The 15275-nt window shown below is 54.7% G+C and overlaps 1 protein-coding gene across 1 annotated transcript in view; it reads right to left on the bottom strand.

The window, feature by feature from the left end:
- The window catches only part of LOC148411221 (extracellular serine/threonine protein kinase FAM20C-like), a 54554-nt gene that overhangs the window by 14343 nt on the left and 24936 nt on the right, over positions 1–15275 (bottom strand). The window lies entirely within an intron of this gene.

The raw sequence follows: 15275 nt of genomic DNA, 5'->3' as shown, positions 1-15275 counted from the left end.
GACGGGAAGCCCGGGCCCGCGGGCTGACGCTGAACGGCGCTGACGTTTGGATGCCGTCACGCCTCCCGCCGGGGGCGCCTCCAGATGAAATTTCCCTTTCCTCCCACCGACCTTCACTCCGCCCGCTGATATGCACTTGCCTACGATTGTTTCCCCGGGGCGTGACGGAAAGAGCTTGGAGATACTTGCGTCAGTGCGGGGAAGAAGGCGCGGCCCAAACGGAGCCCCGATTCTGCCAACGAGCGAACGGGCGGGCGGGCGGGCGGGCGGGCGAGCGGCGCTCAACGTCTGCCCCCTTCGCGTTTGCAAACGGCCGACGGATTGCCCCGGGGCCCGTGGGTTTGCCGGGATTTGGCGAGCCAAAGTCGAGGAGGAGGAAAGCGGCCGCGAGTCGCCCTAATAACCTCGGTCGGGAACGTGCGCGCATTCCATGACGAATGCGTTCCAAACACGCAAACGCAGCAGCCGACGCGGGCTCCACATCTTGCTGGAGCTGCGGCATTCCTTCACGGGCGCCTCTCTTCTCGCGCCTCGCAAATGCGTCCGCGTGAAGACGCTTCCGGGTAAATGACCTCAAACCAAGAGCATATCAATTGGAACATTGTGCAACTGGGCGTCGAGAGCGAAAAAAATCGCAGTTCTTCAAGACGCGGAGCGTCCCCGACTAGTTTTGTAAGATCGAAACAAATACGGCCGAAGAGAGATCGGAGCGAGCCGCTTCGATTGGCTCCGATCTTCGCGTGAGCACAATACGACCCCGCGGAATCACGGCTGGAATGAAAATTGTCGCAATCAACATTATTGGCAGAATGGATTTTTTTTTTTGCGCCCGGTGGACCATTCGCTGCCTGTATGGATGGCGGCCGGCAATCAAATGGGCCGGTATGTCTCCGGAGGAGGACCTTATCCACCGCGGCCCGCATTTACCCAAGCTCGCCGCGCCTCCGCAGAGACGATATGGACTTTTTTGGAAGCAAACGCGAGCAAAAATCTTGCAAGATATCGTTTGGTTGATTTCAAAGCACTTTCTGGATTCGATCAAACCGCGCTTTGTTTTACAATGTCCCCATACAAATGGCTTCAAAATTGGAGCGTAGCAAAATGCTCGCTCCTCCGCCACCGAACGTTTGAGCGCACCGAGTTGGCTCCCGTCCTTTTTCCGCAAGGTGGGGGGGCTCACGTAAGCAGGTGCCTCGGAATCCGATAAAAAGAGAGGCTTCGGGGGAGCCGCTAGCGACCGAATAATCAAGCTCTAACCTTTGCCCCCGCGGTCAGGCCGCCGAGCCCGCTTTGAGAAGAGAAGCGGCGTTCTACGCTACGTAGCTTTGTAGAAAGCGTGCCCCCTCCGAAATGCGCAATTTCAGTGTGCCCCCTGCGTCCTAATATATACAGGCGCAGCAATTCCTTGTCGCGCCAGCATTCTTCGCACAGGCGTTGAAAGCTCGGGAGCATCCGGATAAAGTTTCTAATTTCGCGATTGGCTGCACTTTGTGTGGCCCACTAATGGCTAATGGAGTAAATAATTACAAAGTTAGCCTGCAACGAATCCGATGGCTTTCCGCGTCCCTTTCCTCCCTTTCTCCGCAGGGAGCCCGCCCGCCCGGCCGCCCGCCCGCCCAGGGGAGTTTGCCGCTTGATGCTAATCCGTGGGCCGCTTTCAATGGATTTGCGCTCGCCCCGGCCGTAGGTCAGAAAAATCCGCTTTTTATTGTGGGTATTCGCTTGTTTAGCTTCAACACGTCTGCTCTGTTCCTCTTCTCGATCCTCCGCCGCGTTCGGTTTTTGCTTTTTACTCTCTGGCTCATCGTCACCCGATTCTGTAGTATTTGACGTGTCGCTGAAACACACCGGAGAAATTGTAGAGAAGAGAATGAATTGAAAGTATGCGTCCCCGTCAAAAATGACGCGCCTGGGACTTGCGTGGGCGCTTTTGCTCGGGCCCGCCGCCAAAGCCGGGCAAGGCTTAGCCGGGCAAGGCTTAGCCGGGCAAGGCTTAGCCGCCCGATGGAGTCCACGTCCGTCCCCCCGCTTGAGGGCACCGGCGCAAGACAGGCCCGGCCGCGTATTTAGAGCGGCACCGGGGCCGCGGAAGTTCGAGGGAAACGACGGCGGCTTCAAAGTACGCCGGGGCGGAGCCGGAAAACTCCGCCCGCCCTCCGGCGGCGGAAGGAAGCCGAGCGGCGGGGAGCCATTAGCGATCCGCGCCGGTGCCTCGCAAGTCTTTATCCCCTTCCGAGTTGCCGCCTCCATAAACACGCGGCCCCGAGTTTAGAACGGCCCCCTTGGCCAAATTCAAATCTCCTTTTGTCGCGTTCATCAAATATACTTCGGGAGGACTTTGGCACGTACAAAAAGGCTTTTCTTCCAAGCCCGAACAAGCTGAAAGGGTGCGCTTACCCGAGACCAGCTCCAAACAGGCTCGAAGCCATCCATGAATTATCAAAAAAAAAAAAAACTTCTCAATGAAGGGCAGGAAGGAATGAGTTATCGGATGCCCTAAATGCAAAAAGAAAGAAGGGTCAACTTTGCTATTCATCGCATTTTCAATTCATTCGAACGCGTGCGAGTGAGTCTTACGATACGGTCCATTCAGGAGCGTCCGGCACGGAAAAAAAATGGCACGGAAACAAGCGCAAGGACAAAGTCGGAGGTCGGGCAGGGAAAAGTCACACGAGAAAGAGCTTATCGGAACCGTCCATCGCCGCTGAAGAAGTCGCATCCGTGCGAATGCTCGGATGGCGGCGGCGCATGCTGGCGACAACGCGGCCGGCGGCCCACGCCGCGCTGCGCTTTTTCATTTGGACATTTTCAAGCGCCTCGCTCGTTTCTTTGCAAACATCCCCGCTGTTTAGGAGACGCCACAATGGATCCCAGAGGAGTGACTTTTATGGCGTTTTGTTGTCTATAAGAAAAGTTGGCAAAGCCCGCACACACACACACACACACACACACACACACAAAATATCTCCCGAGAAGAAAAGACATCAAATTAGTTCTATTCCCACAAAAAAAATAAAAAAATAACATCGAGCCTCCTCTTGCTTTTGGCGCATTGAGCACAAAGTGCGGATGGATGCACATCAAAGTACCGCGGACTTGCAGGGAATCCGTCATCAGCCACTTTGGCCGATCAGCCCACCCGGAAACTTCGGATCTCGAGCTTTCCCAAACCCAACGCCGATCGATATTTCCGCCGTTTCTAAGTCGAGAGCAAGAAACGCGTTTTTGGTCCTGAAAGCGAGCGGCAAAGTGGAAAGGAGAGGCGCTGCGGCGTCGCGCGCGCTATGCTCTTCCATGTGCCATGGAGAATCGCGCGGCAAAAGGAGCGTCCGTCGGGCAGCCGTCAAGTACGTAAACGCAGTACGAAGTCAGGGATATAGAAGTGAAGTCAAACGGGGACGGGGCAACTGAGAGGCCAGGTCGACTCGGACCGTGACAAATGGGCATAGTGCTTCGCTGGCGTATAGCGGTATTGACTAAACCTTAGAAATCAAAATGATACGATCATCGTATTTTAAGGTCCTTTGTTTTTTACAAACGGCGCTTATTTCTGTCGACAAACGCAAGTGTTGAGGCGCCCGCGCTTCATAAAAGCGCTGAGCCCCGAGGGTTAGTTCTAGGGTTTTTTCTTCCTTTGCGCTCCTTATCTTTCTATGAAGTAAATGAAGGCGAGGTGAGCGGCGCGCGCTTCCACGCTTGAACGCAAACGATGCCTTCGGTTCATTGTCGCGCATAGGCGGGGATTTCAACGACGGCGTTTCCACTCCTTTTTTCCGAACGCGCCCCAAAAGATGAGAGCGATACGGTATCGGAATATCTTTGGAAATGCAAAGGATTTCATACAAAGAGCGGAATGCGACAACGGCTTGCGCATTCTTTTTTTAACGTTTGAGGTTTATACGCACGATCCTCTTTGCAGTCGTACCGTAAAGCGTCGGCGGCTATTAAGCGCGCGATTCCAGCGCGCCGCGGGCGCCGACGCTTGACGGTCGGAGCGGAAGCCGAGCGGCGCTGAGGCGCGACGGCAACACGCTGGTTCTCCTCATTCTGACAGCCCCCTTTGTCGCATCCGAGAGGCGGCCGCCTTGAACGATTTGACGTCAATGGTGAAACGGAGGACTTTTGCCAGGGGTTGGCTGGTTCCAACGGGCGGGAGGCGGAAAAGAGAGCACGCCCCGCCCGGGCCACGGAGATGGAAAGCGCGACTCGCCGGCGCCCTCCCCCGGTCTACCTCGATCAGGTATTTCCTGGCCAGGAGGCAAGGAGAGAAAGGCCGCAAATTTGCTGCACATCCATCGCTAGCTGAAAGGGTGACGCTTTGCAGTGGAAACCCATCCCAGAACGCTCTTATCAGCAAGCCATTCCTTGATGCAAAACATATTTAAATAGCAAAATGACACAAAACGTCCGGTTGAATTTCGCTTCGTGAAACCAGGACTAAGAAAGCAAGTGCAAATACATCGGCTGTGAATGGCAAGTAGTGAATTGAGGCAGGCCGCTTTATTTACTCATTCCTTATCGTCATACGCCCGAATGACAATACGTACCGTTTGGCTCGCGCAAAATCAAAGTGGAGAGCTTTTTATTTTCGTGAGTTTTGCTAGAAACGCCCAAACGGAAATCTTTGTCAGAAAGTCATTCGGGCGGCCCGCTTTTGTGCTCGTGCACGACGCGAGGGCGGAAACCTATGCTGAACTTTTTCCCATCATCGGCAGACATGTTTGGAGCGAGCTGCTCTGACTTCCTGAAAGTTTCTTATGATAATGTGAAAGCATCAAAGAGATCTCAAGAATGTAAATCGAATACGCAAACTTTGGGCGACCTCTCATTTCACCTCGCAAACTTAAGCCTTATGAAAGCAAGTGTCAAAAAAAAAAGTTTCTCCAGGCGGAGAGCTCATTAGGCGGAAGGCGAACACGGCGCCGCTTGGAATTTGCTACTTTTGTGCAAGACTACAGAAGCGATGCTCATGATTGAAGTACGGGATGAGGGCGCAGTCACGCACGCGGCAAGGCGTCAACTGTACCCCACTTGCGGGCGGGCGGGCGGGGAGCACTCTGTTGTCGCGGCAACCCAAATTACGCAAACGTACAATTGCCATCGCGACTCTCGGCGCCAGAAAGACCGAGGTCGGCTTCATTCAAAACGAATCATACATACATACGTACATACATACGCATGCACGCGTGCATACGCGCATCCGTACGTGGAAGGAACATGCCCCAATCGAAATGGGGTTGCCCTACTTCTTTTCAAGGAGAGCAGCGAAGTGCAAAGAGAATGAATAAAACGTGACAGAAGAAGACAAAAACCCACCAAGAAGAATTCAAGGCGGTGAAAGAACGCGGGGCGTGGCCAAGCGGCCCGGAGGCCGGCACGACAGACGGCAAGCCCCGCCCAATATGAATCTGCCGAGTTTACCTGCGCCGAGAGGGAGCGCCACCGAGCTACATGTGAATGCTGACGTGAACGCCGGCGGAATGTTCCACTTTGTGCCAGCGACGCCACCGGCAAGCCGTTCGGAAGTCACGAGTAACGACTTCTATTGCCGTCCGCCCGCCCGCCGACCCCTGCGGCGCCGAGCGTTGTCGGGAACACGCCGACGGCGATGGCGTCTTTCGCCGGCCACAAGTGCCATCGCTCAATTCACAAAAGAAAAAAAAAAACGCAGACAGCGGGAGACGACAAGTATTTTACGCGGCGATAATTCTCGTCGCCGGCAAGGACAGCGTTGACGGCGGCAACGAAGGCGGACTCGTGCCAGCAGATTGAAAAACTTCTCGTCGCTTCCTTGTATTTATGCGTCTTTGTTGCAACGTGACATTTACCGGTAAACGCTTTTGCCAACGCATCAAACGTCGGCTCGTAGAAATTCAATGGCGAATCTTTAACTGATTCAAAAACAATTGGAAGCGCCAAAAAATGTTTCCAATACTTGTTGCAAAAAAAATGCAATTCAGCCTTACTCTTATCTATTGGTCAGACATGATCAAAAGAATGGAAATCCTTGCGGCTTGCATGCCGGTTTATGAAAGGAGGCCATCGGCGCCCTCTAGCGCTCAAAACAGCGACACCAAATACGAGTCATAACCACTCGCTTGCTCCATCTTTAATGAAGGACGCGCGCGCGCACGCACACAGTTCACGCATGGTTTCATGAATTGATCGCCCTCGGTTGACCTCCACCAGATGACCTTGGGACTTGGCAAAACTTTGGGCGTGACGACGGAACCGAACGGAAACGCGAGAAGGAAAAAGCAGCGATCCAAATCGGCAACCGTAGGAATGATTCACATGCGCTTGACATGATTGAGGAACTCCGGAACTCGGGACACGGAACTCCGCTCGCGCAAAGCTTGCATGTTTTGCCGGGCACAATCGATTCAAACGATGAGCTTATTAGCAAGATCCGCACGAGCTCGAAAACGATCCTAATCTTTAGGATGGGGAAAACGCGCGGGATTCTGCGATTCCGACAAGCGACCAGGAGGTGTCAGTGTAAGCTAAACCCTGCTCCACCTCCGCCCGCCTCCGTCTTTATATAATCCCGACATCGAGTGGCCCCATCTGTTGAATAGTGATGTGCGTGACCCCAACATTTATTTGAATGAAAAGATGGGAAAAAAAAGTAAGAAAGGAGACGTGTATTTCTCTCGTCCTCATCCTTGAGCTGCCGAAGCAAAAGCTTGTCCTTCAGTTTTGTTCCTCTCGCCACTATGAATGGCAGATTGACGTCATATCCAAGATCTTTATTATCAACGTTGAAAAGGGAGGGGTGAGAAAAAACGCGCGTGACTGACGGGCGAGCGTGAAACAAGAGCGAAAATTCTCAATCACGTGTTGCCCCGCCCACATCAACTGACGGTCGCTCTTCTTTATTTGTTTATTTATTTTGTAAATCCCTTAATCTCTGCAGTCAGTCAGGACGGTTGTCTAATGGCGCGTGCACGCGCGAGTGCGTGCGTGTAGTGACGAACGTTTCGCCAAGGTCCTTTGCGGTGCAAAAGCTGTTTTTTGACTCGAATATACGGAAAAGGATTTGTTATCCTTAAACGCATTTGCATTTTTACCGAGTGGATGCTTTTGTTGCCTTTATATGCATGCGCTGGTTCCATAGACGGGCGACCACTTCTTGAATTCTTGGCACCGGTCACAACCTAAATGTTTTACATGAGAAAAATTCTCGCCCATGGCACTCAAAGACCTCAAATCAGGATCCCGATCCACCCGTTTGAAGTTTCTCATAAGGGGAAGTCAATCCAAAAGCCTTGCCCGTAAAAAATACGTTCAATGCGGCCCGACTCGGATTTGGGGTGTTTATACTCCACAGATAAAAAACAGTCGTAAAATCCACCCTTTTGTTGTCGTCTGAAGGAGCGGCCATTTTGGAATTGGAACTGCCTCCACCCTCCATAAAACGCCTTTTTTTTGCAAGGCAAAAATGTAAGAATCAGGCTGGTTTGGGTTGAAAAAGAAATGGAGCCAATATTCAAATAAAGAGATAGAGGGCCCGACCGTTTATGGAGCGGGCGCAAGTCCCGGTCCGATGTCCCTCTCATGCCGGCGCGCGCGGGACTTTGCCGAGAGGCGAAGCGGACCGAAGCGTGGACCCGAATGAAAAGGCTGGCTTTCGACTCTGGGTTGTTTTGAGCCACCCCCTAGTTTTTTTTCCCTTACCCCGTGGAACGGCGTGGACGAAAAGGACCCCGGAATAGGGCGCAAGGGTCAGGCGTGCGACTATTGCGCACTTTGCCGGCAAATCCCGCCTTGCGCACGTAGCGATCCGGAAACGGAAGCAGGGTCCTTCGGCCCCCCCCGATCCCCCCCGGCTGCTGGGAAGGGCCCGTAAAGCCGAACGGAAAGCGGGACTTGCGCCGTAGTCTCTTAAGACGCGGCTTTCTTTTCTCGCGGGTCGGAGGCTTTCCTTCCCGCGTTTCATCATTTGGCCTTTTCCGCTTTGCAAAGTCTCTCCAAAGAGCCTTGACTTTTTTGGCTTTTGTTTTCCCACGGACGCGCGCGCTCCGTATTCGTCTTCCTGCGTGAAAGACGGCGGGCTAAGACGCCTTGAAATTGGAGCAAATTGCGCCGCGAGGACTCTCGCTCGGCAGGCGAGCGAGCGTCGGCGCCGCCTAATTGGCGTCTAATTAGCCAAAGGGGGCAACTTTTCAGTCCTTCTCTCTCTAGGGAACGGACGGCGGTCCCCGGCCGGGTACGCCGAAATCAAAGAGTCCTCGAGGCGGGCGACGAGGCCTCGGCTTCTCGCGGCCGGAGACTCTTGTGTTGCCATGGAAACGCCCGTCCAACCAGGATTTGATGAATCTTTCAGTAACTCCTTCTTAAAAAAACAATCTGATTTTCCCTCTCGGGTTGGAGGCATTTTCCACGCCGGCAAAAGCGGCGCGCCGCAAAGGCTTTTGCGCGTGAACGAGACCGGGGCCGCCGCCCGGGACGCGGCGCACTGCAACGCCAACGATAAAAAGGCAAAACGCTGAAACGAAATCAGCCATCTGGAGAAGATGACCGGACTGCGCCCGGCCTTGAAGAGTCCCGCACCCGCTAAAAAGGTTCACACGCCATCTATATAACGTATCCAAAGCCATCCAACGCAAGCTCCGCCGCTCTAGCTTCTCCTCCGCCCGTTGCCCACAAGCCTGCAGACCCTGCGCTGATTTGGGGCTCCGGACGTACATCGGACATGACTTGAGCACCCTCAGCCGTATATTTTCATTGATATATGTAGAGCTCCTTTTTTTTCCGTTACCTCGCGGAATCGCGCGGATTTGTTAAAAATGGGCTCGATGAAGCCCGCTAAACGACAAAAGTCGTCGAATGAGTTAAGGTAACCCGATTGCGAGGCGGGCCGGAATTCCAAAGGATCTGTTGCGTCAAAGCCGCCGAGGCCTTTTAACTTGAAATTTCAGTTCATTTCCCGCGCGTCTCAAGCCTCCCGGCAAACGCCGCGCAAGGTCGATAAGCTATTATTGCCGCCGCCGCCACGCATACGAGTGCCGCTCGCATCGCCCGCGCTGGATATGCGAGTTCGAGTGCCGCGAGGGGGAAAAAAAAGGTTAGGTACGCGCCGGTTGCCATGGTTACGATAACCCGCTTGAGTGAGGTTCCGCGCGTGAGAGGAACGCATCCCTTACATTCGCAATTTTTCCAAAGGAGAGGCGACGATCCGGCGTGGAAACGAGGCGTCGGGGAGCGCGCGCCTCAAGGTTTTGCTGTTTGTCACCCGACGCTTCCACATCCCCCGGGAAGAGTCCGTCCCCCGGGCTCCCTTCGGAAGAAGGATGTTGACAGTATGATGATGATGCGCCCCGAATCGGGATAACGCGGCAGTTAGAAGATGCGCCGAGGCGCGGGTCTTTGTCCGTCAAAGCCCCTCGTCTTCCTCCTCGCCCGTCGTTCGCGAAACGCTCTAGGTTGCCTGAACCCCACAAGGCCAGACGCCATCTTCGCTCGTTTCCGCGTCGTTCAATTTGGGCGAGCGGCTGAGGAGGGAGGCAAAGGGGGGAGGCGATTTCACCCGGCTTCTGACGGGCGCAATGGATTTTTTCTATGTCGTGCGTGCGAATGTTTGGAGGGTCGAAGAGGACCTGAACTAATCGGGCGTGCGGCTATGGAAGCGGTTTTGCTATCACCTGCAATCAAATACTGACGGTAATACTTTTTGGTTTTCCGGAGCCTCCCGCGGGCCAGCCTATACGGAGCGCGCCGGCGCCGCCATTGGCTACGGCGGAGCCTCGGGCGGCGTGAGCGTAACGCCAGCTGGATTTCGGAACAATGCGGTTTTTGTCTCGTTTCGCCTGGCGCGAACAAGTCCGGCCGCGCTACCGACAACTTCAAAATCGAAGCCCGACAAGGTGCTCGCGTCCCTGTTTATTTAACTGATTTTTCCCGAGCGCGTTCCGCCGCCACGCGGAGGTTGGCTGGCCGGAGGTTTTTCATTTGATGCCTATTCCTGATGTCGTCATGATGAGCAAGGCCTCGCAAGGCCTCGCAAGGCCTCGCAAGGCCTCGCAAGCGCCTGCTTATTTGAAGAAATGTGCGTCGGATAGCCTTTCTCCATTATTTATTCATGCGGAGTTGTCAGTCCGCCGCTGAAGGCGTTCTCGTTAATGTACTTTTCATTCGCAACCGCACGTATACGCTTAATAACTTATTCATTGGGATCATACGTGGCGTATACTGTGCGGTCGAGCGTTTATTTATTCACGCGCGCTGACCGCATGCGGTCCACTGCCACCTTTGGTCCCAGTGTGCACGGCGTCTTTCTATGCGAGCCGTTCAGGAACTAAGCGGGATCCCGGAAAGAAAAACCCCGGGCGGGGCTTCGGGGCTTCGGGGCTTCGGGGCTGCTTTTCTGCAAAGACGTGATCCGTTTCGAGGATGGCGAACAAGGAGACGCCCCCCCCCCCCGAGTGGAAGCGGAGAGAGGCGAGGTCTGGGTCACGTGACCCACCCCTTGGCTCGATTTGTCATCGGGTGCGCAAACTCTTCACATCAAGGGAGAGAAAAGCCACAGGGCTCCCACGCCAAATTGAATCTCAAGTGCGCCAAGCCGCGCGCGGGGAAGCTGAAAGCCACGCGGGGCGTCGCTTCCAAAAACACTTCAACTCCAAGCCGCTTTAGGAGGCCTACGACACGAGCTCCGACTCGGAGCGGAGGCGTTAAGTCCGCCGGCTCGCAAATCAAGCGGCCTGGAAATACGGCCGAGGCCGCGTTTCTCACGGTCCGTCGGGTCGGATTCGACTTTGACTCACGAGCGCTTACGGTCCAGCCTACCAAAAGGCGGAACCTCGAAAGGAAAAGGGGGTTCACGCTGGTAAATGGGCAAAACTCCCGGCGGAGCTTTCCTGCGCAAGCGGCGCGTGGGTGCGGAACTCCAGCTAGTTTCCTGCTTTTCCCTCCCCGACGTCTCTCGCCGCACGGCTAGCTTTTCCCGTTTCGTCTTTTCATCTTGCAAATTTGGGGAAAAGGCCCGCTCGCCCGGCCCCCTTCCGCAACGGCTCCGCTCGAGAGTCCCGCCGAAGGAAAGCGAGAAAACCGCAAAGGCGGCAATTCGGAGAGCTGAGCGCCGCCGCCCCCGTGCGCGGCGCCATCTTGGAAAAGATCAGCCTTTCTCAATTTAGAGCTGAAAAGACTCCTGCGGCGGGTATAACGCTCCACTTCCTGCGCCGTACGCAGCAATAAAAGCTCCCCGCTCAGAGGCGCGGGGGAAAGCTTGACGGCGCTTGATTTTTATGGCCGCTGAAAAACGCACCTCCCCACTGCCCCCGCGGGAAATAAAGGGGATGGGGCCGGGCCGCTTCTTGTTTGCGTGGAGACGACGGGCGCCGGCGGCCAGGGACGCAAAGCGGGTCGGGGAACGAAGGCCGAGCCGAGCCGAGCCGAGCCGTCCCCTCGGCCGAGCCGTCGACTCCGCCTCCGCGCGACGGACCGTCGCCGCTTCGGCGGCGTCTTTTTAAGGGCCGTTCGTACGGAGCCGTCCGTCGCCCCTCCCGCCCCGGCGAATCGGCGGCACGCGCTCCAAAAAGGCTTTCGCGGGGACCGGGCGGCGCGAGAGGGGAGGGGGGTGCGGGGATGGAGCGCGGGCCGCGTGATTTGACGGCTTTTGCCAAAACATTTCACGTGCGGTCTTACGGACCAAAAGTCGAGTCTTCCGCGTGTTTATGGTCGCTTGCGTCGGTGCGCGCCCGATAACGTCAGCTTTTGAGAAAATAAAATGCCGCGTCTTGCAGTGGGGAAAACCCGCGGTCGGTACTCGCGACGCATCGCCAATCCCGAAAGCTTGTGGTCTTAAAATGGAGTCAAAGAGGCGGCTCTTTCAACCGCCGGGTCCCTTCCGACGAGCGAAAGCGCTCGCAGGCGAGCGTCGCAAAGTCGCAAAGTCGCGCTTGGGCAACTTCCACTTCTCAGCAAAATGCAGACAATCTGCGAGCAGAAGAAGTCCAGGTGGAACGCGCGCCAGAGTTTGCGGAGCCGAGCGCTCGGCCTATGAATTATCCAACGTCGACCCGGATCGTCGGCGCAGGTGTGGCAAAGGCAACGATTCTTTTCCTTCTCCCTTTTCGCCCTCCCTTTCATTTGTTTTGGTTTTGTTTCCCTCCCCGTTTTAATTGGAGCCCCGTTCCGCTGCGCTTCATGATGATGTTTTTCCCTTAGGCTATCATTCTTTTTTTAAATCCCTTCTTTGGCCTCTCACCATGACCATCTATTCGCCGCTCCTCTTTGGTTTGCTTTATTACTTTTGGCCCGCGCGTGCCAATAGTTCAATCGGAAATGAAAACAAAACAAACAGCCTACGGTTCCAAGGCAGGGGGCCCACTTGGAACAGAAAGTCGTTCACGTCAGAGAAAAACCCAAGAAAAAGCCTTGAACCCGGGTTGACAATTTTCACGCTCAGAGTCTGACTAGCTCAGGGGCCGGCAACCGAAAAGACACAAAAGAAGCGAGCGGGCCGAACCGACGTGCGCGTCCCTCCATCCGGTCACTCAAACGAGATGTATTCGGCGTTCCCGATCCTTCGAGCGCCCCGCTTGGTTTGGTGACTCGCGCCGTCTCATTTTCAAATCCCCGCTTTGAATCCGGAAGGCCGACGGCCTCGGTCGCGGCCGGCGAACTTTGGAGCCCGTCCTCGTTCACGCGCGTTAAGATGCCGTTTTTTGCGCGTTGAGGATCCTTCCGGCGGAGCGCGGCAATATTTCTTTTCCGCGACACGGGCGCGAAAGAGCCAGCCTGGCGAGCGGCGGCCGGGGGGGCGCCGAGCGTTTTAGTGAGAAAGAAAGAGAACAAAAGCAATTTTGCCGCCCGCCAAAATGGGCCGTCAAAGAAGATATAGGATTTGAAAGCGCTCCAAATGGAGATAAAGATAGAGGCCAGCAAAGCGTTTCTTCATTTCAAACTAATGGGGGACTTGAAATCGCTTTGAAGACGGAAACAATAAACGAAGAAAAATGACGGCGTACTTGATAAACGCCATTTGCATACGTACTTTTCGCCGCGTTGCCTAAAAGACGGCAGACAGACTTTCCATCGCAGGTACTCTTCGGCCAAACGATAAGGCCGCCGACGGTCCGCGGTACAGTTTTTCTCGCAGTTGTTCGAAAAGTTTCCAAAGGTTTTATAATCAGCCACCGTTTTGTACGAGTGAGATTTATAACACAATTTGGAATGGTAAAAATGCAGAAATGACAAAGTACGGTGGTTTTACTGGCGGTTAGCCGAGCTTTGGTCCGTCCGTATAAAAACGCCGCCGAGTGCGACGCGGCTCTTATTCTCCTGTCAGAAAAAAAAGAGCTCCGTTCACATATTAGCCACTAAAAACGAGCTACATATTCAACCCCTGTCAGCCTCTAAAAACGTGCTACATATTCAACCCCTGTCATCCCTTGAATTGGCCGCATGCAATTTTCATATCTTCAATTTCATGTATAATTTGCCGGCGTCGGAAACGTGGCTTTTATCTGACTCTGAGTCTTCGCCCCCGACATCAATGGCTTGTCAAAACGCGCTGCGCGCACGCGGAGCACGCGGAGCACGCGGAGCGGCTGGAGAGCCGGAGAAGCGTTTCCGACGGCGCTTGCCCGCAGTGACGCCCGGCAGTCGTCACGCGGAGCCCCTGCATCGATCGCGCACCGTGGGGGGAGGGGGCGGGGCCTCCTGATACGCGTTACACTCTTGCACGTTGAAACACGCAGGAAAGGAGTCGCCCGATCCGTCCGTCTCTTGTTTTGTTTCGTTATAGACGCGCGGTGGGTGGGCAACGGAGCTCATCCGCTTTGCCGCTCCGCTGTTTTCGACCGTAAGCGCTAATCCATGACTTATGAGTCATTTCTTGAAGTACCGATCAGTTACTTTAGGGACTTCATTACTCATCAATTACTTTGGGGAATGGCACTAAAGTCATCCATTACATCAGGTATTCAAGTTCTAATCAATGACTTAAGCACTTAATGGCCTAGCAAAGTTCCCGATGACTATGGCGGAGGATTTGATGACTTTAGCGCTTTATTTCAGCGGCGGCCGTTTGTAGAGCTTCCCATGGCTTTCGAAAAAATGGTGATTTTTTTTTTTTTCCCACTGAAGAAGGAATGGAACGAAAACGAGCGGCAGCGCATTTCCATGGGCAGGAAAGGTCCCGCGTGTTGCGGCTGCGTGCTCTTTCATTTTTCCTCTCAATCATCGAGCTCCGGTGCGCGGCGCGAAAACGCACTTGGATTTCAAGAAAGGCGAAAGGCGAAAGGCGAAAGGCGAAAGGCGAAAGGCGAAAGGCAAGACTTTCCCTTGGATTTGAAGAACTGAAAAGTATACGGAACGAGGATTTTTTTCTTTCTTTAACGCTCTTCGGCATTTGGCGGCGGACGGGGGTCGGCGACCTCTTTGTGTTGCGGCCCTCCGTCGCCGGGGAAACCGAGTGACGCTCGGTTGCGACGGACGGGGCGAGCCGCACCGGCCGTCGCGTTTGGCGGCCAGTCGGTTTCGGGAAGGTCAAAACGGGAACGCGATGTTTTCCCTCTCGGCTAGCGACGCTTTCTACAGCGGGCCTAAGCCTGCAAACGGTAAAAGCGAGCTGTATATACAGTCTAAATACATTTCCCCTCAAAAGCAGGCTCATGTCGCAAAGGTGGTGAGTTATTGAGAAAAATGTTCAACGGAGATATTTTGGGATTTCTACAAAAGCAACCTTCTTCAAGGTCTCCTCTTTCATTTTCCCTGCAGCCAAGAGAAAAATGTGATTTTTGCGCATGCGTTGCCCAGGCGTAGCCCCGCCCCCTCCGGCACCCCAAGTGAAGCAGCGCATTTCATCCCGGCGCTTGTACTCAATTGCTGGCCCTCCACTCGATCCAATTTGTTTTCTTTACAACAAAGACTCCTAATGGAAAAGAAGGCGCCAAGATAAACCGCCATCGACTCGCCGGGCGCAAATTATGTAACGTCCGGCTCCGAGCGAGGTCGTTTGTTGTCCGCCTCGGGCCGCTCGTTAAAAGCCGGGCGGCGGTCGGGCCCTCCGGCGGGGACAGCCGGCCGGGAGAAGTGAAGAACTTTGTCGGCGGTGCGCTGATGACCAATGAACCGTTTGCTGATGACCAGAAAAACCAAGCAAAATCTAGCTCCGCCTCTGCCGCCCAGAGCACAGGTGCGGGAGTCCGGTCGCGGCGGAGAGCGGCTAGCCTGCACCTTTCGCGGTTTTCTCTCCCCGACACGCCCGATTGGTATGATGATCTTAGCGGCAAGCTCCGCGGGAGTTTGAAAATGTTCCTAACGCTTTG

This window comes from Hippichthys cyanospilos, chromosome 16, assembly GCF_059441005.1.
Source record: "Hippichthys cyanospilos isolate Australia breed blue-spotted pipefish chromosome 16, RoL_Hcya_1.0, whole genome shotgun sequence".
NCBI lineage: Eukaryota > Metazoa > Chordata > Actinopteri > Syngnathiformes > Syngnathidae > Hippichthys > Hippichthys cyanospilos.
Note: the sequence above shows the minus strand (reverse complement) of the source record. Positions and strands in the feature narration are given on the sequence as shown.